The sequence below is a fragment of the Heterodontus francisci genome, chromosome 26 (genome assembly GCF_036365525.1).
Source record: "Heterodontus francisci isolate sHetFra1 chromosome 26, sHetFra1.hap1, whole genome shotgun sequence".
Taxonomy (NCBI): Eukaryota; Metazoa; Chordata; class Chondrichthyes; order Heterodontiformes; family Heterodontidae; genus Heterodontus; species Heterodontus francisci.
Window position 1 is genome coordinate 70,381,741 of NC_090396.1, and position 27,662 is coordinate 70,409,402.

Below are 27,662 nucleotides of genomic sequence, written 5' to 3' on the forward strand. Positions count from 1 at the left end.
ATTTTCTGAAGGCATCAGGCTAGAAAAAAAAATGGGGAAAAGACAATCCTTCACTTGGGCTGAATGCGAGGGCGAAGAACGGGAAACCCCTGAAAAGTGCACAAACTGCTGAAAAGCGTGGGAAAACAGCAGGGAGACTCCATGAATGCAGCCAAGTCTGAAGAAGAAAAACAAATAACCTGCAGCTCTCAAAGAAAGAGGAAAACCCTACAACAGTCTACTAAAATAGCAGGGAACTCTGTGTCAACTCCTTTAGGCAGGCTGAATAAACAAAGTACTCAAGCAAAGGAAAAATCCTAAAACAGCCTATTAAAAACAGCTGGGGACACTCCATTAAAGTAAGTATGCTTGAAAAAAACAGAATTTCTTTAAAGGGAACATTCTAAAAATGTCTATAAAACATGGATCAAAAATTGGGAATGCTGGAGAGTTTCAAAAGTCAAGAGGGGCCCAATCAGATTTGGAACTGGGTATTATGGAGAAAAAGGTTCCTCAGATACAGAATATCTTTTAAATTGGATAGCTGGTCTGAGGCAGAACAAATCAACACTTTCTTATATTCAATTGGTGCTATAGAAGATGATATAATTTCAAGACAAGGTCTGAATGAAACATCTGCCAAATCTGACAAAGTTTTAAAGCTTTTGATTCTTATTTCAACTTGCAGCATTTTAGAAAGAGCAAAATTCAACAAAAAGGTCCAGAAACTGGGCGAAACGGTCGATGCTTTTATCAATGACCTTTATAGATCTGCAGAGGGATGTGAGTATGGAGACCTTAAAGAAGAATTGATAAGAGATCGTATTGTTGTGGGAGTTGCAGATGATTCCATATCAGGTCTTTTACAGTCTAAGGAAGACCTCAACCTGGACAAAGCTATTCAGCTAGTGAGGCAAGCTGAGGTCAGGAAGAACAACAGACCAATCCTGCGAGGGGAAGAAAGACCTTGGTTCAGGAAACCTTCAGCAACGGTTCAATTCCTTCACCAGAGGGGGGATGCGAAAGGCGCCATTAAACCCTGCCAGTGATGTGGCGCCAAAAGAACCCATAGGTGTAAACAATGTCCTGCAAATAGAGCAGAATGCTTTTATTGCAGAAAAGTAAAGCATTTCAGTAAGACGTGCCAAAATAAAATCTCGACTGCCTCAAACTCTAAAGAAAAAGCATTTAAGAATAGAGAGGTTAACAAAGTTAAACAACCTCCTGCAGCAATGATCTGAATCAGGCATTTTGGTCTGCGGACATATATGTCAATGGAAATATCACTAATTTCAAACTCAACACTGGAGCAAGTGTAATGATCTGATCAGCCAAAGAGCCCTGGCTTTCCACACACTTTCTGCAACCAATGGAAACTCAGTTACATGGCCCAGGAGGGGTTGAATTTGAAGTAAAGGGAAAGTTACAGGCAACACTTCAGTACATACACGGAGAAGACTCGGAGGGCGGAGTTCCGGACAGGTAAGTATAAAAAACTTACCTTGGGGATTCGCGGCCGACATTCACGGAGAAGACTCGGAGGGCGGAGTTCCAGAACGGTAAATATAAAAAACTTACCTCAGGGATTCGCGGCCTACATCCAGGTAGAAGACTCGGAGGGCAGAGTTCCGGACTGGTAAGTATAAAAAACTTACCTCGGGGATTCACAGCCTACATTCACAGAGAAGACTCGGAGGGTAGAGTTCCGGACCGGTAAGTATAAAAAACTTACCTCTGGTAAAAAAACTGAAAAATGACATCACAGGAAAGCTGTGACCTGATTGGCTGGTAGGGAATTTGTACTGAATTTGAAAATAAAACTTTGGTAAAAATTGATTAAAACCCTTAATTAACTAATTAATAAGTCGAGTAACTAAACCAGAGGGAGGAGATTACTGTATTTAGTTAGCATTTAATATTTATAGTAGAAATCTAGCACTAGGGACCTTATAGTTAATTATAACAATTTAGTAAGGATTTATTAAGTATTTATTTATTTTATATTAATTGACTAATTAGTCAATTAGAAATGACAGTTAGAGGGGTGAAGTGCTTCACCTGTGAGATGTGGGAAGTCCGTGACACTTCCAGGGTTCCAGACGACTACATCTGCAGGAAGTATACCCAGTTGCAGCTCCTCACAGACCGCATGGATCGGTTGGAGCAGCAACTGGATGCACTTAGGAGCGTGCAAGTGGCAGAAAGTGTCATAGACAGGAGTTTTAGAGAAGTGGTTACACCCAAGGTGCAGGCAGATAGATGGGTGACCGCGAGAAGGGGCAGGCAGTCAGTGCAGGAATCCCTTGTGGCTAACCCCATCTCTAACAAGTATACCGTTTTGGATACTGTTGGGGGGAATGGCCTATCAGGGGAAAACAGCAGCAGCCAGAGCAGTGGCACCACGGCTGGCACTGTTGTTCAGCAGGGAGGGACAAAGTGCAGAAGAGCAATAGTTATAGGGGACTCTATAGTCAGGGGCACAGATAGGCGCTTCTGTGGACGTGTAAGAGACTCCAGGGTTGTATGTTGCCTCCCTGGTGCCAGGGTCAAGGATGTCTCTGAATGGACAGGGGGCATTCTGAAGGGGGAGGGTGAACAGCCAGAGGTTGTGGTACACATCGGTACCAACGACATAGGCAGGAAGAGTGAAGAGGTCCTGCAAAGGGGAGTTTAGGGAGTTAGGTAGAAAGTTAAAAAACAGGATCTCTAGGGTTGTAATCTCGGGATTACTCCCTGTGCCACATGTCTCTGAGGCTAGAAATAGAAAGATAGTGCAGCTAAGCACGTGGCTGAACAGCTGGTGTAGAAGGGAGGGTTTCAGATATCTGGACCATTGGGATCTCTTCAGGGACAGATGGGACCTGTACAAGAAGGACGGGTGGCATCTAAACTGGAGGGGCACAAATATCCTGGCTGCGAGGTTTGCTAGCATCACTCGGGAGGGTTTAAACTAGTGTGGCGGGGGGGGGGTGGGAACCAGAGCAGTAGGACAGCAAGTGAAATAAATGAAGGGGAACTAGTAAATAAGGCCAGTAAGACTAAGAGGAAGAGCAGGCAGGGAGATGTTGCGGAGAACAGCGGGACTGGTGGTCTGAAGTGCATTTGTTTCAATGCAAGAAGTATAACAGGTAAGGCAGATGAACATAGAGCTTGGATTAGTACTTGGAATTATGATGTTGTTGCTATTACAGAGACTTGGTTGAGGGAAGGACAGGATTGGCAGCTAAATGTTCCAGGATTTAGAAGCTTCAGGCGGGATAGAGGGGGATGTAAAAGGGGTGGGGGAGTTGCATTACTTGTTAAGGAGAATATCACAGCTGTACTGCAGGAGGACACCTCGGAGAGGTCATGCAGCGAGGCAATATGGGTGGAGCTCAGGAATAGGAAGGGTGCAGTCATGATGTTGGGGGTTTACTACAGGCCTCCCAACAGCCAGCGGGAGGTAGAGGAGCAGATATGTAGAAAGATTTTGGAAAGATGTAAAGGTAACAGGGTTGTAGTGGTGGGTTATTTTAACTTCCCCTATATTGACTGGGACTCACTTAGTGCTCGGGGCTTGGATGGGGCAGAATTTGTAAGGAGCATCCAGGAGGGCTTCTTGAAACAATACGTAGATAGTCCAACTAGGGATGGGGCCGTACTGGACCTGGTATTGGGGAATGAGCCCGGCCAGGTGGTCGAAGTTTCAGTAGGGGTGCATTTCGGGAACAGTGACCATAATTCCATAAGTTTTAAGGTACTTGTGGATAAGGATAAGAGTAGTCCTCGGGTGAAGGTGCTAAATTGGGGAAGGCTATTTATAACAATATTAGGCAGGAACTGAAGAATTTAGATTGGGGGCGGCTGTTTGAGGGTAAATCAACATCTGACATGTGGGAGTCTTTCAAACGTCAGCTGATTAGAATCCAGGACCAGCATGTTCCTGTGAGGAAGAAGAAGAAGTTTGGCAAGTTTCGGGAACCTTGGATAACGCGGGATATTGTGAGCCTCGTCAAAAAGAAAAAGGAAGCATTCGTAAGGGCTGGAAGGCTAGGAACAGACGAATCCCTTGAGGAATATAAAGACAGTAGGAAGGAACTTAAGCAAGGAGTCAGGAGGTCTAAAAGGGGTTATGAGAAGTCATTGGCAAACAGGATTAAGGAAAATCCCAAGGCTTTTTATACGTATATAAAGAGCAAGAGGGTAACCAGGGAAAGGGTTGGCCCACTCAAGGACAGAAAAGGGAATCTATGTGTGGAGCCAGAGGAAATGGGCGAGGTACTAAATGAGTACTTTGCATCAGTATTCACCAAAGAGAAGGACTTGGTGGATGATGAGCCTAGGGAAGGGAGTGTAGATAGTCTCAGTCATCTCATTATCAAAAAGGAGGAGGTGTTGGGTGTCTTGCAAAGCATTAAGGTAGATAAATCCCCAGGGCCTGATGGGATCTACCCCAGAATACTGATGGAGGCAAGGGAAGAAATTGCTGGGGCCTTGACAGAAATCTTTGCATCCTCATTGGCTACAGGTGAGGTCCCAGAGGACTGGAGAATAGCCAATGTTGTTCCTTTGTTTAAGAAGGGTAGCAAGGATAATCCAGGAAATTATAGGCCAGTGAGCCTTACGTCAGTGGTAAGGAAATTATTAGAGAGGATTCTTCGGGACAGGATTTACTCCCATTTGGAAACAAATGGACTTATTAGCGAGAGGCAGCATGGTTTTGTGAAGGGGAAGTCATGTCTCACTAATTTGATTGAGTTTTTTGAGGAAGTGACAAAGATGATTGATGAAGGAAGGGCAGTGGATGTTATCTATATGGACTTCAGTAAAGGCTTTGACAAGGTCCCTCATGGCAGACTGATACAAAAGGTGAAGTCACATGGGATCAGAGGGGAGCTGGCAAGATGGATACAGAACTGGCTCGGTCATAGAAGACAGAGGGTAGCAGTGGAAGGGTGCTTTTCTGAATGGAGGGATGTGACTAGTGGTGTTCCGCAGGGATCAGTGCTGGGACCTTTGCTGTTTGTAGTATATATAAATGATTTGGAGGAAAATGTAGCTGGTCTGATTAGTAAGTTTGCAGTTGGTGGAGTTGCGGACAGTGATGAGGATTGTCAGAGGATACAGCAGGATATAGATCGGTTGGAGACTTGGGCGGAGAAATGGCAGATGGAATTTAAATCGGACAAATGTGAGGTAAATTTTGGAAGGTCTAATGCAGGTGGGAAGTATACAGTAAATGACAGAACCCTTAGGAGTATTGACAGGCAGAGAGATCTGGGCGTACAGGTCCACAGGTCACTGAAAGTGGCAACGCAGGTGGATAAGGTAGCCAAGAAGGCATACGGCATGCTTGCCTTCGGGGCATAGAGTATAAAAATAGGCAAGTCATGCTGCAGCTGTACAGAACTTTAGTTAGGCCACACTTAGAATATTGCGTGCAATTCTGGTCGCCACACTACCAGAAGGACGTGGAGGCTTTGGAGAGGGTACAGAGGAGGTTTTCCAGGATGTTGCCTGGTCTGGAGGGCATTAGCTATGAGGAGAGGTTGGAAAAACTCGGATTGTTTTCACTGGAACGACGGAGGTGGAGGGGCGACATGATAGAGGTTTACAAAGTTATAAGCGGCATGGACAGAGTGGATAGTCAGAAGCTTTTTCCCAGGGTGGAAGAGTCAGTTACTAGGGGACATAGGTTTAAGGTGAGAGGGGCAAAGTTTAGAGGGGATGTGCGAGGCAAGTTCTTTACACAGAGGGTGGTGAGTGCCTGGAACTTGCTGCCAGGGGAGGTGGTGGAAGCAGATACGATAGCGACGTTTAAGAGACATCTTGACAAATACATGAATAGGAAGGGAATAGAGGGATATGGGCCCCGGAAGTGCAGAAGGTGTTAGTTTAGGCAGGCATCAAGATCGGCGCAGGCTTGGAGGGCCGAATGGCCTGTTCCTGTGCTGTACTGTTCTTTGTTCTTTACCCATGCTATCTCCTTTTTAAAGGCATACCATTGTTCCGATACAATTTTGCCTGCCAATCTTTGATTCCAATTTACCCGAGCCAAATCTATTCTCACCCCATTGACGTTGGCCTGTCCCCAATTAATTAGCTTTACTCTGGATTATTCCTTGTCCTTTTCCACAGCCAACCTGAACCTTATGATACTATGATTTTGTGATTCAGTTCTGTGATTCTGTGATGATCACTGTCTCCTAAATGTTCCCCTACTGATGCTTGATCCACTTAACCCATTTTATTCCCCAGAATCAGATCCAGCAATGTCTACTTCCTTAAAATAAAATACTGTGGATGCTGGAAATCTGAAGTAAACTGTTGAGAAGTCACAGACCTGAAATGTTAACTCTGTTTCTCTCTCCACAGATGTTGCTAGACCTGCTGAGTATTTCCAGAACTTTCTGTTTTTATGCCTTCTTCCTTGTTGGACTGGAAACATACTGATGTCGAAAGTTCTCCTGAACACACTTTACAAATTTTTACCTCTCTCTGCTCTTTACACTGTTATTATCCCAGTCTATATTTAGATATTTAACATTCCCCATTATAACTGCTCTATAATTCTTACACCTCTCTAATTTTCTTGCAAATTTGTTCCTCTATATCTTTCCCAAGAGTTGGTGGCCTATAGAATACACCCAACAATGTAATGCTACCTCTATTGATTCTTAGAAGCCAAATTTGAGAGAAGATCTACATCAAGATCTTTTCTAGATTGTTACCAGAGCTCACAAGGTTGGGTGTAGGGTTTGAACTAACAGACAGAGGCCATTTAAACTTGAAGTTTGGGCTAAAATGCACACACTGTTAGAGTCAGGGGAACTTATACGGTAGAAGAGAGGATATGGGGGAGAAAGAGCAACAGATACCAGCAAATGGTCACGGATAGATGTGCACAGTGAGGAACTCACTAAGGTATTGACTGCTGAGGAGCCATCTTGCAAGCAAGAAGAAAGAAGGAAGAAAGAGAGGCAGAGAGGTTCAGGGAGCAAATTCCAGAGTTTGGGGCCCCAGGCAGCTGAAGGCATGGTCACTGATGGTAGAGCGATTAAAATCGGAGATGCTCAAGAGGCCAGAATTACATGAGTGCAGAGATCACAGAGGGTTATGGGGCTGGAGAACATAACAGAGATGGGGAGGGATGAAGCTATGTATGAATTTGTACACAGGGATGAGAATTTTAATATCAAGGCATTGCTTAACTGGGAGTCAATGTAGGTCAGCGAGCCCAAGAGTGATGGATGAACGGGGCTTGGTGTGAGTAAGGACATGGGCAGCAGAGTTTTAGATAACCTCAAGTTTATGTTGGAGGCTGGCCATGGAGGCCAACAGCCAAATTCAATAATTAGGGGCTATTAAGCGGGGCTGGCAGCATTTTGGCTGGCAGTGGGGTTTGCTCCCCCCATCGTGTGGGATGGCCACCAGCTTCAGCAGGCAGGAAAGGCAGCCCCATGGCCCAAACAATCCCCCGGAGGGTTTTTCCCTCTGATCAGTGGGACCTTCTGCCCTCGACCATCCAGAATGTTAAATAACACCTCTTCGATATAACCCCTCTAGCTGCTGCAGCACTCTCCCAATGTGGCTGTTGAAGTTTCTGAGCTGCAGGCCCTCTGATTGGGCTAGAAACATCAGGAACCTGCCTCCCAACCTTAATTGGATGGCAGGCCCGGAGGCGGCCAATTAGGAGGCTGCCTTTGGTAAAGCCGCTGAGCTGGTCCCGTTGCCGGTAGGTTTAGGCTCGGGATTCCCATTTGGTCCTGACGTCAGGGTCCCAAAGCCCATGGTAAACATCAGCCCCTTGTTTCTCCTTTCTAACATACTGTTAGACACATCCTGGTGTCCTTCCCCTTGCTAAAATTAGTTTAAACCCTCCCCTGCAGCAGTAGCTAACCTCCCTGCGAGAATATTGGTTCCAGCCCTGTTGAGGTGCAATTTGAAAACCACTCAACCGGCCACAGAACTAGTCCCAATGCTCTAGGAATCTGCAGTCTCCGCTTTTGCGCCATTTCTCCAAACAAAATTAACCTGTCTTATCTTACTGCTCTTATACTCACTAGCACATGGCACTGGGAGTAAGCCAGAGATCACTACCTTTAATTTCCTCCTAAGATCCCTTGGACCTGAACCCTTTTTCTATATATGTTACTGGTTCCAACATGCACCAAGATTTCTGGCTGTTCTCCTTCTCCCAGCAAAATGCTCTGCACCTCTCTGTAGCTGCAGGGTAATCACTGCCTAGAACGTGCCCTCCAGGAAATTCTCAGCTTACCATATACCCTGCAGTGACTCTAGCCACTACTCAAGCTCAGAAACCTGAACTCGAGCTTAAGCAACTGGAGGTACTTCCTGTACATGTAGTTATCCAGGAGATACAGTATGTCCTGGAGTTCCCACATGGCACAGGAATTGCAGGCAATGGATCTCAACGGTCCCACTATTTTGCTTAAAAGTTCTGATAGACTTTTATATGTATATATATATATATATATATATATATATACACACACACACACACACACACGTTTTTAGTTCAGTATCCTCTTACTTCTATTTATTATTTATGTATTCTAAGTTTATATTTAATGCACTTTGGATTCCTTAAATGTTGGTATCCTCTACTTAGTTAATTTTAATTTTATCCACTTAGATCTAATTAATTAATTACTCTGATTATTTATCTGTTTAATTATTTACTGTTGTCCCTTAGTTTAAATTACTTAGTGCCTCCACCACCCCGCCACCCACCTACCCCCATCCCCACCACCCCCCCCACCTCCCCACCAACCCCCCCACCTCCCCATCACCACTGGGGGCTGGTTCCGGGTACTGACCCCGCACAGCATGTATTAAACACCCCCACTGGCATTTTCAAATCTTAAGCCAATTAAAGGCCAGGGATGGCGGGCAGGCTCCCGATTTTGGAGGACCAATGGGAGGCCCTCCAGCCATACTGGTCAAGGTAGGCGCTGCTAATCTGAAGATGGAGAGAGAGAGAGAGAGAGAGGGAGAAGCTCAGGTATATTTCTTTTTATGCTTTAAAAACTCACAGTTGCCTGGCTATGATCCTGAAGAAGCAACTCCTTCAGTTATGGCTGTTAAGGATCCAGGATGGGTCCCTTCAGTGATCCATCATCCTCCCATCCTGAGCTCACCACGTTGGCTTGCTGATTGGAAATTCCAATTGGCGTGAGAACAGGTCCTTAACAGGCCCTGCAATTGCCAATAATTAGCTACAACTGGGGCTGCCTGCCAGGAAGCAGTGGGCAACCAACCCGACCCTGAGCCATCCTCATTCAAAATGATTTGGGGTCAGGATTGTGGTGGAGAACCGGCACAGAGGCTAGCAGCGTCAAATTGTGCAACTACCCACCTCCAATCCAGACCCCAAATAGATTTAAAAATTCAGCCCAACGTTTCAGATCAATGGCCCTTCATCAAAACTGGGAAAAGTTAGAAATGTAATAGGTTTTAAGTCTTCTTCTTCTTCTAAGGCAGTCCCTCGGGAACGAGGATGATTTTCTCCCACTCCAGAGTTGTGGGTCCTTAGGTGACTGAATATTTCAATTCTGGATCAGCACACTCTGCCACAGGTGGGGCAGGCGAGTGGGTGGGATGCTTGAATTTCCAAACACTCCTGCTGTTTGCGCTTGGTCGCTGCCTGGGCATGTTGATGTTGTTCGAGCTGGCTGGCAGCTTCACGGATGCTTTTTCTCCATTTTGTACAGTCTCAGACAAGAGATTCTCACTCAGTGGAGATGTCACATTTTTTCAGGGAGGCTTTACGGACATCCTTGTAGCGTTTCCTCTGCCGTCCTGGTAACCACTTGCCATAACAGAGCTCGAAGTAGAAAGCTTGTTTTGGGAGACTTGTGTCAGGCATGCGGACGATATGGCCTGCCCAACTGACTGGCCATGGCTAGTGTCTCGATACTGGGGGTGTTGGCCTGAGAGAGGACACTGATGTGGGAGTGCCTGTCCTGCCACTGAATTTGCAGGATCTTGCAAAGGCACCGCTTAGTTTAGTTTAGAGATACAGCACTGAAACAGGCCCTTTAGCCCACCGAGTCTGTGCCGACCATCAACCACCCATTTATACTAATCCTACACTAATTTCATATTCCTACCACATCCCCACCTGTCCCTATATTTCCCTACCACGTACCTATACTAGGGGCAATTGCTGATGGCCAATTTACCTATCAACCTGCAAGTCTTTGGCATGTGGGAGGAAACCGGAGCACCCGGAGGAAACCCACGCAAACACAGGGAGAACTTGCAAACTCCACACAGGCAGTACCCAGAATTGAACCAGGGTCACTGGAGCTGTGAGGCTGCGGTGCTAACCACTGCGCCGCCCCAATATCTCTCCAGGGCTTTGAGATATCTGCTGTACAGTGTCCATGTTTCTGACACATACAGGAGGGCAGGTAACACTGCACCTAAGGACCTAACCCACTGAGAGCAAAGAATGGAGCAGTGCTAATCAAGGACAGAGAGGCAGTCAGCGTTCATTGGAAGGAGCACTTCGAAGGTCTCCTCAATCGCGACTCATTCATTGATGTGAGTGCCCTCGATCACATTCCACAGCATGCTACAGCATGAACTCAGCACAATCCCAGCCCGATAGGAGATCAAAATGGCCATCCGACAGCTAAAAAACAATAAGGCTGCTGGTGTAGATGGAATGCCCACCAAAATTCTAAAATACAGCAGAGAGGCACTCTTGACACAAATACATGGACTCATCTCTCTCATCTGAAGGAGGAGAGCATGCCAGGAGATCCCTGTGAGGCCATATTTGTGATCATCTTCAAAAAAGACAACAAGACCGACTGCGGTAACTATAGAGGGATATCCCTGCTGCCCACCACTGGGAAGATCATCAAAAAAATCCTTCTCAATGGCCTGCTCCCCCTAGCTGAAGAGCTCCTACCAGAATCACAATGCAGATTCCGTTCACCAAGAGGCACAGTGGACATGATCTTCACGGCAAGACAATAGGTTTTAAGTAGGTACTACCTGTGCGGAGTTTGCAAGTTCTCCCTGTGACCACGTGTGTTTCTGCCGGGCGCTCCGGTTTCCTCCCATAGCCAAAGACTTGCAAGTTGATAGGTAAATTGGCCATTGTAAATTGCCCCTAGTGTAGGTAGGTGGTAGGAGAATGGTGGGGATGTGGTAGGGAATATGGGATTAATGTAGGATTCGTATAAATGGGTTGTTGTTGGTCGGCACAGACTTGGTGGGCCAGAGGGCCTGTTTCAGTGCTCTATGACTCTCTAATTAAATGGGGGAGGGTGATAAAAGAACAAAAGGGAAGGTCTGTGATAGGGTGGAAGACAGCAGACATAAAATGACAAAAGAGTTGGTGGGGCAGAGCCAAAGGCGGTAATGATGGGACAAGTAAAGAAACAAATGTGTCTAGAGGAAGAGTGAATAGCAGAATAATGAACAGCAGCCGTCCAGAAGCAAAACAGCAGAGACCAAAGTTAAGACCGAAACATGCAAAGAAAACAAAATGGGGGGCAGAGACTACAGTTTGAAATTGTCAAACTCAATTTTGAGTCAGAAGGCTGTAAAGTGCCTAATTGAAAGATGAGGTGCTGTTCCTCGAGCTTGTGTTGAGCTTTGGGGTTATGCTTGTGGACTGAACAGAGGTATTGTGCAAAGTTGTCAGCCAATCTGCGTTTGGTCTCCCCAATGTAGAGCAGACCACATTATGAGCAGCAAATACAGTATAATAAATTGAGAGAAGTACATGTAAACCATTGTTTCAACTGGAAGTAGTGTTTGGGGCCTTGGGAAACCTTACCATGGTTCCAGGAGGGGAGGGGTGAGAGCAGAAGTACAGGAAATGGGTCAGACGTGGTCAAGGGCCTTTTCAACCATGCTGCAGGCGGGGAATCCTTGCTTGAGGAAAAAGGAAGACATATCAGAAGTGCTGGTGTGGAAGGTTGCATCATCAGAACTGATGCAACAGAGACGGAGAAACTGGGAGCATGGAATGGAACCCTTACAGGAAGCAGGGTGTGAGGAAATGTAGTTGAGGTAGCTGTGGGAATCAGTTGGCTTATAATGAATATTTGTGGATAGCCTATCCCCAGAAATGGAAACAGAGAAGTCAAGGCAGGGAAGGGAAGAGTCAGAAATGGACCATGTGAAGATGAGAAGGGTGGAAATTGGAAGCAACGTTGATGAAATTTCCCAGTTCAGAGTGAGAGCAGGAAGCAGCATTGATACAGTTAACAATGTACCAGAAAAAGAGGTGAGGGAGGAGGGCCCCTGAGTAATGCTGGAACAAGGAATGTTCCACATATCCCACAAAAAGGCAAGGAAAGCTAGGACCCATGTGGATGCCCATAGCAACACCTTTTATTTGGAGGAAGTGAGGGGAGTTAAAGGAGAAGTTGTTCAATAAGAGAACAAGTTCAGCAAGGTGGAGAAGGGTGGTGGTGGGTGGAAACTGGTTGGGTCTCTGTTTAAGGAAGAAGCAGAGAGCCCTTAGACTATCCAGGTGCGGGATGGAGATGAAGAGAGATTGGACATCATGTGAAGAGGAAATGATTAGGGACAGGAAATTGGAAACTGTTAAAGTGATGGAGGACATCCGAAGAGTCATGGATATACGTGGGCAGAGACTGGACAAGGGGAGAAATAATAGAGTCAAGATAGGACAAAATCAGTTCAGTGGGGCAGGAACAGACTGAAAAATAGGTCTACTAGGGCAGTCTTGTTTGTGGATCTTGGGAAGAAATTAACACCTAGTCAGGGACTTAGTGTTCTGCTGAAACCTGTTACATTAACTTTGTTTCTCTCTCCACAGATGCTGCCTGACAATTTTGAGTATTTCCAGCATTTTCTGTTTTTATTCCATATTGACTGTTAACTGCCACTGATTTGCAGTTTTGTAAATTTAGAAAACTAGGTTAAATTTCAGTTTGATAAAGCCACTTTTTGTACTACTCACCTACTACTTACCAGTAAATTCCCACACTCAAAAAATTCCCATTGTCATTCTGTTTAGCAAGCCACTCCATTTAGCAGATTTACCCAACCCTCATCAAGCTCAGTGCTTAAAGCTCTGTCTTAAAACCAATATAGCATCTCTCAAATAGCCAACGTCAGGAGAGGACAAAGAAAATGCTTGAAAGACACTCTGAAGCTGTCCTTGAAGCACAGCTGAAGTGACCTGAATGACAGGGGGGAGCTAGCTACCAACTGCTCAGAACGGCGCCAGCTTGTTCACCAGTGATGAGGCAGAGCAACAGCAGAGAAGAAAAGAAAAGGAAACAAATCCTGCACTCTGGATCCCACTACATCCTGCCCCTAGTGCCCAAAGATGTGTGGGTCGAAAATTGGCCTGTTCAGTCTCACAACCCTGAGTAGATGTCAACCTCAAATCAAGGGACAGCTGATGATAGCATCATATAGCTGGATTGTCCATCCCCCAGAGGAGTGGTTCCTGCATTTCTTGTTTTTACCCCAGAGGAGTGGGGTGGGGGGAGATCCGATACTGGGTGTTCTGACACCAGGGGAGTTTGATGCCCAATCTTAGGACCTTTGTATGGGGAGGAGGTACTGATGGAGGGGAGCTTGGGTGTCTAGGGGGCACGGGTTTGGGAGGCATTTCTTTTTATTCATTCATAGGATGTGGGCATCGCTTGCAAGGCCAGAATTTATTTCCCATCCCTACTTGCCCTTCAGAAGGTGGTGGTGAGCTGCCTTCATGAATTGCTGCACACACACTCAATCCCATGGGCTCACCCATGTTAAAATTTCTCCCATAAAGTCATATTGTTAACCAGTTTATTTTCCTAAATCTACTCATGCAGCTATAACATAGTTATAAGTAATCAATACAAGATGGAATTACAACAATACAGCATCATCTAGGTTTATCTTAATAAACATCTCTCATAGCTTGGTAAAAAACTTGATTTAAACAACAATAACTTGTATCTATATAGTGCTTTTAACATAGTAAAACATCCCAAGTTGTTTCACAGAAGCATTATCAAAAAAATGGACACCAAGCCACATAAGGAGATATTAGGTAGGGGGGATGACCAAAAGCTTGGTGTCTTAAAGGAGGAAAGAGAGGAGGAGAGGTTTAGAGATGGAATTCTAGAAGTTAGGGCCGAGGCAGATGAAGGCATGGCCACCACTGGTGGGGCAATTAAAATTAGGGAGCCAGAATTGGAGGGGTGCAAATATCTCAGAGGGTTGTAGGGCTGGAGGAGATTACAGAGATAGGGTGGGATGAGGCCATTGAGGGATTTGAAAACAAGGTTGATAATTTTAAAACTGAGTCATTACTAAACTGGGAGTCATGAGCAACAGATTTTTGGATGGTCTCAAATCTATGGAGGGTAGAAAGTGTGAGGCTAACCAGGAGTATGTTAGAATATTCAAGTCTAGTGTCAAGTAAAGATTTGGTTGAGGGATCAGCAGCTGATGGGCAGAGTCAGGAGTGGAGTCGGGAAGTAGGCGCTCTTGGTGATGCTATGAACATGTAGTCGGAAGCTCATCTCAGGGTCAAATTCAACAGCAAGGTTGCGAACAGTTTAGTTCAGCCACAGACTATGGCAGGGAGAGGTTTGGAGTTGGTGGCTAGGGAATGGAGTTTGTGGTGGGAAGCAAAGACAACAACTGCAGTCTTCCCATTATTTATTTGGCGGACATTTCTGCTCATCCAGTACTGGATGTTGGACAAGCAGTGTGAAAGTTTAGAGACAGTGGAAGCGTCAAGAGAGCTGTTGGTGAGGTATAGCTGGGTGTTATCAGTGTACACATTCAAGGACTATGTTGTGCCTCCTCTTTTGTAAGGTCAGAACAAATGGGGGTTGAGTTATTCTTTAGCACAGTTGAGACTGCAGTGACAGCTGAGAGGGTGGGCTATAGCACATTTTGCAATAGCAGTCCTTTGCCCTAATATGAATAGACTACTGCTGCATGAAAAGCATACACAGTGTGATTGCTTGTAGCTGAGTTGGGGAGCGTAAAGGTTGGAGAGAGACAACTGTTTAGGGGTGCAGCTCACAATTAAAGGAAAAACAATGGTAATAGAATAAAAATATATTAAATGTTCACACAATGTGAGCAATACAGCTTTGTTTAATGTTAAATAGCTGGAGGTTCTGCTGCTAAAAGTGCACCATGAAAGGATGGCCTTATTTGGGCTGAAGTTCCACCTCCAGTAAAATTGTAGCATTGTAAAGAGAGTGGTCACTGACCATGCTAATGCAATCACCCTGGTCACACAGGTTCCCCTGTATCTGGCTGCAAATGAGGAAGGAGTTTGTTGGCATCAGGAGGAAAATGAAGGTAAATGTGCTCTTTTCTTATTTCTTATCAGGTGCATCAAATATGGAACAATATAAGTTAGGAACTCTGGCACCATTTGGGAAGTGTATTTTCAAACACTGCACACAAGCATTGATTGTTAACTTCAAAAGTATATTTATTGAATGTAAAGTACTTTGGGGTGTCCTAGGTTGAGAAAGGCAATATATAAATGCAAGTTCTTTGTTCTTTAGTACATGTGTTTCAATTCTGCTATAGCTGGATTTCATCCTTCTATATGAGATGGAAGTGGTGGTTAAAGAGCAGCAAAAATATGTTCAAGCTTTCAGCCTAGGCATTTCTCGGTAGAGACAATAGTCCTGATAGCAGAGGTCTCCTAAGAACCATTCTGCAGTGTTCCATCTTCTTCCAAAAATCTGAGCACTTGAACTGCTGTACAATGACAGTATCATGGCTCATTTTTGGATTTTGCCAGTGATTTGCACAATGATACTTCTGTGGTCAGATAACACTTGAACATTCATTGAATGAAAACCATATCTGTTCACGTAGGCCATGGAGTTGATATGAAGAGCCCTGATGCCAACATGGATAATATGACACCTGATATTCAAGGGCATCCTGCCACTTTGTGAATAAGGACAATAAATTTCCTTGATGTTATTTGTGCCTTAGCTATACCATTCAACACACAAGGTTCCTGTGGTAACTTAAATATTCATGGTTTCTGTTGAATTTAGAATCTTGAATATAGAAACAGTGAAAATTGCTGACTTTATCTCCTCCTTTCCCCTATAAACTTCAGCAACAATGGCTTAACTCACTTTTGGCAGGAGCAGAATGCTATTCTGCAACAAGATTATCAGCCAGCGTGTGTTTTTGCCTGTCATTTTCACCAAATTACTGATTGGCATCTCTTTCCTATGTCACTGCCACAGCACTGTGTGGTAATCAATCTCTGTACTATCTGGTAAGAATAACATCGTTCTCTTTTACCTGCTAAAGTATTTGACCTTGGCAATATTGCCACATGGGTCCAGGATTTTCTTGAATAAATCTGGTATTATTCTGAATTCAGTGTGTAAACAGCAACAGGTTGGGCCAGAAAATACTCAGACTTAATGGCAACACATCAGGTGTTAAGAGGCCTGGTAGAGAGGCGAATTTGATTCACTATCCAGCAGACTATCGGCAGGCAATTTGTGCAGGGGCCTGGGGTAGGAGGGACTTTCACTTTCTCCAGATGTGGCCTAATGACAGTGGAGGTGATGCTGAGGGAAGGGCTTCCTTACACAGGAAATTTGCTCAGCTCCCACTTTCTTTTCATCCAGTGTTCTGGATGCCAGGATCAATCAGGAATGCATGTCACTGCATGAGAAGGCCCACTGGGCTCCCCAGGCTAGAGTTCTAGAATCCCTCATGTATTTGGTGGGCTACTCAGTAATCCTTCCAAGTGGTCATTCAGTACCACATTTCCTGTCCAGTTCCTCTATTGGGTGTCTAAAAAGGCATGAATGCCTGCTGAAGATATTTGATTTTTTCAACAGAAGGGGAGATTTTTCTACTCTAGCACTGGTTAGGATCATTTGGACTGACCACATTAAAAATGTGCCCAGTTGGGACAATAATTTCAGTGACCAAAATTCCTGCTGGAGCTAATTTGAATAACACAGGCAGAAACTGGGTGTTGCCCAATGCAGCAAAGCCCAGACACTTTTGGGGCCTTAGAGGTAGTGGTAAAATTAAAGGGTTTGGTGCAGGAGGACAAACAAAACTATTCAATATATTCCAAATGCTAAGATCCTGTACAGACAGTGGTGGAGCTATTGGGGTATTGGGTGGGTGGGTGGGTCATAATACCCCCACCCTCTCCGCAATCATGTTGGCCAACATGACTTTAGAAGGCCACTTCCATTTCGCTTCCAGGAATCTTTTAACTATTTTTGGCCTCCACATTTGGGGTCCAAGTCTATGCAATTCCTGGTTCGGCATTTGGACTAGGTATGTCAGCATTCCCCAGTTCCAAGCTTGTTCCCCTTCCTGCCAAGTTGACCAAATCACTAAGTCAAGCCCCAAGTTGGCTTTCTGAGCTCAATCATCATGTCCTTGTAATAATTTTGGAGTATTGGGAGGAAAGGTTATTAAGTATAGAATTTTTTCTTTGTATTAACTGATATAATAGATTTTTATAATGAAGTGTATGTTAAAATATATGTCAATTAAAATTTTCACATTACATCTATGCTACTTTTGTGTCTCAAATTCTGGTGCATAACTACTCACAGCTTGTTGTAATTAGGCCTTAATGGCATTTTCTCTTAAAAAAATTTTTTTTTAAATTCATTCATGGGATGTGGGCGGCACTGGCCAGGCCAGCATTTATTGCCCATCCCTAATTGCCCTTGAGAAGGTGGTGGTGAGCTGCCTTCTTGAACCGCTGCAGTCCATTTGGGGTAAGTATACCCACAGTGCTGTTAGGAAGGGAGTTCCAGGATTTTGACCCAGTGACATTGAAGGAACGGTGATATAGTTCCAAGTCAGGATGGTGTCTGACTTGGAGGGGGAACTTGCAGGTGGTGGTGTTCCCATGTATTTGCTGCCCTTGTCCTTCTAGTTGGTAGAGGTCGCGGGTTTGGAAGGTGCTGTCTAAGGAGCCTTGGTGCATTGCTGCAGTGCATCTTGTAGATGGTACACACTGCTGACACCGTGCGTCGGTGGTCGAGGGAGTGATGTTTGTAGATGGGGTGCCAATCAAGCAGGCTGCTTTGTCCTGGATGGTGTCGAGCTTCTTGAGTGTTGTTGGAGCTGCACCTATCCAGGCAAGTGGAGGGTATTCCATCACACTCCTGACTTGTGCCTTGTAGATGGTGGACAGGCTTTGGGGAGTCAGGAGGTGAGTTACTCGCCTCAGGATTCCTAGCCTCTGACCTGCTCTTGTAGCCACAGTATTTATATGGCTACTCCAGTTCAGTTTCTGGTCTATGGTAACCCCTAGGATGTTGATAGTGGGGGATTCAGCGATGGTAATGCTGTTGAATGTCAAGGGGAGATGGTTAGATTCTCTCTTGTTGGAGATGGTCATTGCCTGGCACTTGTGTGGTGCGAATGTTACTTGCCACTTATCAGCCGAAGCTTGGATATTGTCCAGGTCTTGCTGCATTTCTACACAGACTGCTTCAGTATCTGAGGAGTCACGAATGGTCCTGGATGAACATTCTTGTTTAGGCAAAGGTCTAAATTGTTCCCTAGATATTTGGATTAATATTAAGAGGACAACCTTATATTGTTGAATTCCATTTTACCCTTTTGGAAGACCCAAGCTGAAGGATCCTGTCTTGAGTGCAATAAAACTATAAACCCCAAAGCAGTTGACATCAAAGGTGGCGACAATAAAAAAAAAGACAGAGCTATCGGCAGGCTGAATGGTGAAGGCTGAGCACCGATGAAGCAATTTCATTACCTATATGGAGCTTCTTCAGGTACTGAGGTATAAGAGCAAAAGCCACTAAAGAGGTTGTCCAAAGCAATAGTTATATTTTTGTTTTGCTCTGGTAACTTCGCCAGTAGCTGTGGAAGATCCATACAGATCAATGGTGAAATTTCTTCACTGCCTGCAAGAGGGTTTTAGCGGTACAGTTTGACAGTGGTTGTAAAGAGGCTAGCTTTAACAAGTTGGGGGGGGGTGGGGGGGGAGGTGATTCAAAGATACAAAATAATTCGCAGTCCTGCACCCACATTACCATCATCTTCCCAAAATAACATCACTCAATGCTACCCTCCAATACAACACATGAAGTACATTTCCAAGTACACAGGTAATTGGTAATAGGACAGGCTAAACAGAACTCAAGTTTTACATAATTATGAATATAGAGATAATTATCATTGACGTTTTAGAATCTGACTGAAATATTTTTTAAAAACTGATTGCATAGAAATTTAGTGATACTTTATCGCAGTCAATCTTCCATAAACTATGTTATATTCCGGTTGCTTATATAGGATTTAAAATTGGTGTATTCTCACAGCTTTTGGTACTTTCTTTGAGCATTGGATGTAGGACTATCAAGTTGTCATTCTATGTAAAAGAAATAAAGGAGAAGTATTAATATTAACTAATTCTAAAGTGGTCCAACAGCAAATATAATTAAGTGACATATAATTATCTTACTGTTTCTAGGGTTGATGGGGTTGGTTTGTTCTTGAAGATGAATTTGTAAATAGTGTGTACTATGGGAGCAGTCAGGCAAGGATCCAGATTCTCAGTTCCTCCTGTATCAGACGTAAGAGTTAATAAAACAATACCATCCTGTTCAAAAAGGATATAATGATACGCCTAGCAAATACAGGCCCGTCTGTTTAACTTTGGTGGGGAGGGGGGGGGGGGATGGTGGGGGGGAAATCCTCTAGAAACAATAATTTAGGACCAAATTTATAGTCACATGGACAAATATGGGTTAAGGAAAGCCAGCACGGAGTTGTTAAGGGAAAATCATGTTTAATTAACTTGTTGAAGTTTCTTGAAGAGGTAACAGAGAGGATTGATGAGGGCAATGCAGTTGATGTGGTGTACATGGACTTCCAAAATGCTTTTGATACAATGCCACACAACAGACTTGTGAGCAAAATTATAGCTCATGGAATAAAAAGGACACTAGCAACATGGATACGAAATCAGCTGAGTCACAGGAAACAGAGAGTAGTGGTTAATGGATGTTTTTCGGGCTGGAGGAAGGTTTGCAGTGGAGTTCCCCAGGGGTCAGTGTTGGGATCTTTGCTCTTTCCTATATATTAATGATCTAGACCCTGGTGTACAGGGCACAATTTCAAAATTTGCCGATGATACGAAACTTGGAACTATTGTGAACTGTGAGGAGGCTAGTGTAGAACTTCAAAAGGACATAGACAAGTCGGTGGAATGGGGAGGCAAGTGGCAATGAGCTTCAATGCAGAGAAATGTGAAGTGATTCATTTTGGTAGGAAGAACATGAAGAGACAATATATAATAAAGGGTACAACTCCAAAGTGGGTGCAGGAGCAGAGGGACCTTGGGGTATACGTGTATAAGTCATTGAAGGTGGTAGGACAGGTTGAGAGTGTGGTTAATAAAGCATACAGTATCCTATGCTTTATTAATAGGGACATAGAGTCCAAGAGCAAGGAAGTTATGTTGAACTTGTATAAGACATTAGTTCAGCCTCAGCTGGAGTATTGTGTCCAGTTCTGGGCATTGCACTTTAGGAAAGATGTGAAATCATTGGAGAGAGAACAGAAAAAAATCATGAGAATGTTTCCAGGGATGAGGAACTTCAGTTATGAAGATAGATTGGAGAAGTTAGGACTGTTTTCCTTGGAGAAGAGAAGGCTGAGGGGTGATTTGATAGAGGTATTCAAAATCATGAGGGGTCTGGACAGAGTAAGGGGGAAAACTGTTCCCACTCATGAAAGGATCAAGAACGAGAGGGCACAGATTTAAATTGATTGGCAAAAGAAGTAAAAGCGACATGAAGAAAAACTTTTTCATGCAGCGAGTGGTTGGGATCTGGAGTGCACTGCCTGAGAGTGTGGTGGAAGCAGGTTCACTCAAAACCTTCAAAAGGTATCTGAAAAGGAAGAATGTGCAGGGTTACAGGAAGAAGGCAGGGAATGGCATTAGGCGAATTGCTCATTCGGAGAGTTGGTGCAGACATGATGGGCCAAATGGTCTCCTTCTGTGCTGTAACAATTCTGTAAAATTATCTGGGTTCATTATAATATTTCTAGGAAACACAAGATTGAGATCTATAGCTCCTTTATAAAACTTTTGTTAGGCCCTAGTTGGAGTAGTTCAATTCTGGACATCACACTTTAGGAAGAATGTGAAGACCTTAAAGAGAGTTGTCAAACACACCAGAAGTGCAGTCATACAAATTATGGACTAACTCTGAAGAGTTATGAAAAACTGACTTTGTCTTTTAAAAAATGAACCATTTCTTAAAAATTGAACAATGGTCCAAAATGGCCACCTTTGTGTATTCAATCTGTCTGACAAAGACAAAGGACAAATCTTCAAAGCTAAGAGGTGTCAGTTGCACCCTATCCTAAAATTGAATGTATTCTTCTGAAACAAAGAAGGTGTAAAGTAGCCACATCCTGGGCCATTGTGCGATCACCATGGGGAAGAGATCAGAATGTTTCCTACCAGGAGGTGAGAAGTAACACAGCTTTGCTTTAAAAAAACAGCCTAAAGAGAGAGAACCAGAGACAAAGAGAAAGAAGCAACATCTAGCAGATTATTTTCCAGCAAGCCAGAAGGCACGTGGCCTGCTGTAGAATCCTTCATCTACGTTAGACAGCAGTGAACTAGAAGTGACCCACCCATCTTCAACTGAAAAGTAGGACCTCAAAGGTAGTGATCTCAGGATTACTACCAGTGCCACGTGCAAGACAGGGTAGAAATAGCAGGATATATCGGATGAATATGTGGCTGAAGAGATGGTGTGAGGGGGAGGGTTTTAGATTCCTGGGACATTGGGACCGGTTCTGGGGAAGATGGGACCAGTACAAACTGGATGGGTTATACCTGGGCAGGACCAGGAAAGATGTCCTAGGAGGAGTATTTGCTAGAGTGGTTGGGGAGGGTTTAAACTAAAATGGCAGGGGGATGGGAACCTTTGCAATGAGTCAGAGGAGGGGGGATCAAGGACAAGAACAAAAGACAGTAAGGGGAATAAGAAAAATGATAGGCAGAGAAATCAAAGGCCAGAATCAAACAGGGCCACAGTGAAAACTAGTGGGAAGGGGACAGGTAATGTTAAAAAGACAAGCCTTAAGGCTTTGTGCCTTAACGCACAGAGCATTCGCAATAAAGTGGATGAATTAATCGTGCAAATAGATGTAAATGGGTATGATATAGTCGGGATTACGGAGACATGGCTGCAGGGTGATCAGGGATGGGAAATGAACATCCAGGGGTATTCAGTATTTAGGAAGGACAGACAAAAAGTAAAAGGCGGTGGAGTTGCATTGCTGGTTAAAGAGGAAATTAACACAATAGTGAGGAAGGATATTAGCTCTGACGATGTAGAATCTGTATGGGTAGAGCTGAGAAACACTAAGGGACAAAAACGTTAGTGGGGGTTGTATATAGACCCCCAAACTGTAGTGGTGATGTTGGGAATGGCAATAAACAGGAAATTAGAGAGGCATGTGATAAAGGAATATCTGTAATTATGGGTGAATTTAACCTGCATATAGATTGGGTAAATCAAATTAGTCACAATACCGGAGAGGAGGAATTCATGGAGTGTATACGGGATGGTTTTCTAGACCAGTACATTGAGGAACCAACTAGAAAACCGGCCATCCTAGATTGGGTATTGTGTAATGAGAGAGGAATAATTGACAATCTAGTTGTGCTAGACCCCTTGGGGATAAGCGAACATAATATGATAGAATTCTTCATCAAGATGGAGAGTGACGTAGTTGATTCTGAGACTAGGGTCCTGAATCTTAATAAAGGAAACTACAAAGGTATGAGGCGCGTGTTGGCCATGACCGATTGGGAAACGTTACTTAGAGTAGAGCTTGCGGGGAACATAAAAACTGACTGTAAAAGGTTCGATAGGTATGTGAAGAGAAAAAGATTGGTGAAGATAAATGTAGGTCCCTTACAGTCAGAAACAGGGGAATTCATTATGGGGAACAAAGAAATGGCTGACCAGCTAAATGCATACTTTTGTTCTGTCTTCACAAAGGAGGACACAAATAACATACCAGAAATGTTAGGGAACACAGGGTTTAGTCAGAGGGAGGAACTGAAGGAAATCAGTATTAGTCGAGAAATGGTGTTGGGGAAATTGATGGGATTGAAGGCCAATAAATCCCCAGGGCCTGATAATCTACATCCCAGAGTACTTAAAGAAGTGGCCCTAAGAATAGTGGATGCATTGATGGTCATCTTTCAAGATTCTCTCGACTCTGGAACAGTTCCTACAGATTGGAGAATAGCTAATGTAACCCCACTATTTAAAAAGGGAGGTAGAGAGAAAACAGGGAATTATAGACTAGTCAGCCTGACGTAGGTAGTGGGGACAATTCTAGAGTCCATTATCAAAGATTTTATAGCAGAGCACTTGCAGAACAGTGGTAGAATCGGACAGAGTCAGCATGGATTTACGAAAGGGAAATCATGCTTGACAAATCTACTGGAATTCTTCGAGGATGTAACTAGTAGAGTTGATAATGGGGAGCCAGTGGATGTGGTTTATTAGGACTTTCAGAAGGCTTTCGACAAAGTCCCACATAAGAGGTTAGCATGTAAAATTAAAGCGCATGGGATTGGGGATAGTGTATTGCGATGGATAGAAAATTTGTTGCCAGACAGGAAGCAAAGAGTAGGAATAAACGGGTCTTTTTCTGAATGGCAGGCAGTGACTAGTGGGGTACCACTGGGATCGGTGCTAGGACCCCAGCTATTCACAATATATATTAATGATTTAGGAGAGGGAACGAAATGTAATATCTCCAAATTTGTAGATGACACAAAACTGGGTGGGAGGGTGAGTTGTGAGGAGGGTGCAGAGAGGCTTCAAGGTGATTTGGGCAAGTTGAGTGAGTGGGCAAAAGCATGGCAGATGCAGTATAATGTGGATAAATGTGAGGTTATCCACTTTGGTAGCAAAAACATGAAGGCAGATTATTATCTGAATCTCTATGAACTGAGAGAGGGGAATATGCAACGAGACCTGGGTGTTCTCGTACACCAGTCGCTGAAGGTAAGCATGCAGGTGCAACAGGTGGTAAAAAAGGCAAATGGTATGTTGGCCTTCATAGCGAGAGGATTTGATTATAGGAGCAGAGATGTCTTGCTACAATTATACAGGGCCTTGGTGAGGCCACACCTGGAATATTGTGTGCAGTTTTGGTCTCCTTATCTGAGGAAGGATGTTCTTGCCATAGAGGGAGTGCAGCAAAGGTTTACCAGACTGATTCCTGGGATAGCGGGACTGACGTATGAGGAGAGATTGAGTCGGTTAGGATTATATTCGCTGTAGTTCAGAAGAGTGAGGGGGGATCTCATAGAAACCTATAAAATTCTAACAGGACTTGACAGGGTAGATGCAGGAAGGATGTTCCCGATGGTGGGGGTGTCCAGAACCAGGGGTCATAGTCTAAGGATACGAGGTAAACCTTTCAGGCCTGAGATGAGGAGAAATTTTTTCACCCAGAGAGTGGTGAGCCTGTGGAATTCACTACCACAGAAAACAGTTGAGGCCAAAACATTGTATGTTTTCAAGAAGGAGTTAGATATAGCTCTTGGGGCGAAAGGGATCAAAGGATATGGGGAGAAAGCGGGAACAGGTTACTGAATTGGATGATCAGCCGTGATCATAATGAATAGCGGAGCAGGCTTGAAGTGCCGAATGGCCTACTCCTGCTCCTATTTTCTATGTTTCTATGTTTCTATGAACTATCAATCAAGAGAGAAATCTACAATCATCTCAGGCCTGCACCCATCGAGTACTTAATTTCCAAGAGAATTCAACGGGTTTATCGTCACCTCCCCCCACCTCACTAAAAATCATTTTCCCTCTTTTCCTTCTCTATCGGTCTCTTCTTGTGCGTGTGAGTGAATGTGTGAGTGGAGCGGTTGTAAAAATTTTGGGATAAGGCGTATTGATCAATAAACAATTGATTTTCTGTTTTGTACACCTGCAAGAAAACATATCACTGTCTGTTCATTTGAAAAACCAAACACCAAGGGGTTAAACCCTATTAACAAAACACTTGCTGCAGTCAGGTAGGGAGTTGAACAGTGGGAACCACCCACATCGCACCACTTAGCCATAACAGAGGGCAGAAGAGATTTACTAGAATGGTACGAGGACTGAGGGAACTCATTTGTGTGGAGAGACTGAAGAAGCTGGAGTTGTCCTCCTTGCAGCAGACAATGTTAAGAGGAGATTTAATGGTGTTCAAAATCATGAACGGTTTTGATATAGTAAATAAGGAGAAAATGTTTTCAGTGGTAGAAGGGTTGGTAACTAAAGGACACAGATTTAGGGGGCTGTATTTTGTTCTGGCCACAGGGGGCCTGACGGTGGGCCAGAAGGTGGGGTAAGACCCCACCTCGACCCTCTGTCGGACCTCCATTGCAATTCCATGGTGGGCAGGCAATTAACTGCCTGTCGTCAGGGACACCGTCCTTTTAAGTGATAAGCTCCCACCTCTAAGAGCTGCCAGCCAATCAGAAGGCTGGCAGCCCAGCAGCTCTGCTGTACTGGTAGCGCTACTGGGAGTAGTGGCCGCTGCCGGTATTGCAGGAGGTCCTGCTGTACCAAAGAGTCCGGAGACCTGGGAGAGATAAAGTGAGTGGCGCCGGGGTCACCAGGGCCATTCAGGTAGGCCCTGGCGACGGGGTGGGGGTGTGTTAATCAGGGCAGAGGCGGTGATCGCCATCGGAGGGCCCCTCTGGGGCCCTGGATTGCTCCCAAAGGAGGGGCCCCTCCCCTGGTTTCACTAGTGGGCCATCAGGCTTTACCTGGCAGTGTCTTGCCACCGCAATGGGCCCCTCCATCTTCTACAAAATTGAGGTGGCTGTGGAAAGAGATCCTTAAGTGGCCATTGGCCACTTCAGGGCTTCAATGGCCTGGCGCAGGAAGGTCTATCCCTTGGGGTTCCATAAAATTCAGCCCAAGGCAATTGACAAAAGAACATGTGGGAACAGAAGGAAACTTTTTTTTATACAGCGAGTTGCTATGATCTGGAATGCACTGCCTATAAGAGTGGTGGAATGATTCAATAGTAACTTTCAAAAAGGAAATTACATAAATATTTGAAGGGAAATAATTACAGAGCTATGGGGAAAGAGTACAGGAGTGGAACTAATTGGACAGCTCTACCAAAGAGTCAGCATAAGCTTAGTGGGCTGAATTGCCTCCTTCTATGCTGTATCATTCTACGATTCTACAAAACTTCTTCAAACATTTGTTAAGAAAACCCTATGTGCCAAATGAGAAATATTAATTTCAGCGATTGGAAACTTACCTTAGACTTTTAATGGGAGAAATCCTACAAGTTAACTTTTAAAAAACTAGCAGCCAAGATGGCCACTGCAATTTACATCTGAAATACCAGGAGATTGAACTGGAGACAAAATTTCTAACAAGAAGCCCAGCCAAGACAATGGCTTGCTCTAGCTGATTGAATTACCTAAAACGGCTTCATTAGCACAACAGTCAAGGCCATCCTTACACATTGACTTTGAAAGAGCCAACCCCTCCAAGTGTGAATGGGCATCCTGGGGCATGTAGAGCCTTGAATTTCATTAGAAAGTTCCAGAAAGCCTCCTTAGAAAAAATGGGGATTGAGAGAAATATGTGACCCTCTGTTCATCTCTGAAGAAACTGGGAGTTGTTACTCAGATAGAAGACAAGCAGCAACTGAGTAACTGTAAAATCGCATTTAATTGGCCCCTAAAGTTTCTTAATTACCTGCCCGCCACATCGCTATCGGAACTCAGCCCTCCATGTTTGCCGTCATGGACAAAATCAAGATGCGATGTCAGAAGTTCCACTTCGTTCCCTTAAAATTCAGCTCTGCTCTCCTTTGAATAGTATTACCTGACAATTCACAGCCACCTGGACGCACAGGTTTTAAGATAAATTTTTCACTGTGAGCACCAACTTGCTAACCCAACAGGTGGGCACCTCAAGTGCGAAGTGACAGGATCCCATGAATTTCTTGTCAAAGGCTTTTGTGTGGTCCAGACACAGCCCCTGTGGAGGTCCATTATCTAACTGCACCTAGTGCCAGAAAATCCAGGGAAGAAATTTTCCAACTGCATTACGGCCTTCTGGCTGCTGCTGGTTTACAATGCTAGTCAGGCATGAGTGACATTCCCTGCCTAATGTCTCAGTTTCCTCCAGCCAATCATTGAAAGTGGTCAGTGTGGAAACAGGAGTGCCAGAAGAAACCTGGCAACAAGACTTGTGCCAGGATTCTGAAGGGATGGAGAGGGAATTGAGGATATCTTGAAGAATTTGCAGGAAAGTTCCAATTCGTCTTTGTCATTTGTCCCTCCCAGCATCACCATTTCAATTTCAAGGTTCTTTCTGCCTGCTGTTTTCAATGTTTACTCCTTTTTACTGCACTGCCTTCTGGCACTAGTCTCGGCAAGAGACTGAGCTGCCACTTCAAGTGCATCTAGGTCATGCAAATGGTCTGGGACTGAAAATGCAAGGACAACTTCCCTGTGAAAGACACAATGCATCTCAGGTACACTGCTTTGTTAGGTACACATTGAGGGACCCAGAGGAAAATCTACTCTCTAGTGCCATTTTGTTTCCTATCCTGAGTGGTGTGAAACAGGGCTGTGTTCTCGCACCCACACTTTTTGGGATTTTCTTCTCCCT

The 27,662-nt window shown here is 44.4% G+C and overlaps 1 pseudogene; it reads right to left on the minus strand.

Annotated features, from left to right (window-relative positions):
* Positions 1–19,246: 19,246 nt before the first annotated feature.
* The window catches only part of LOC137384587 (sodium/iodide cotransporter-like), a 197,369-nt pseudogene continuing 188,953 nt past the window's right edge, over positions 19,247–27,662 (minus strand).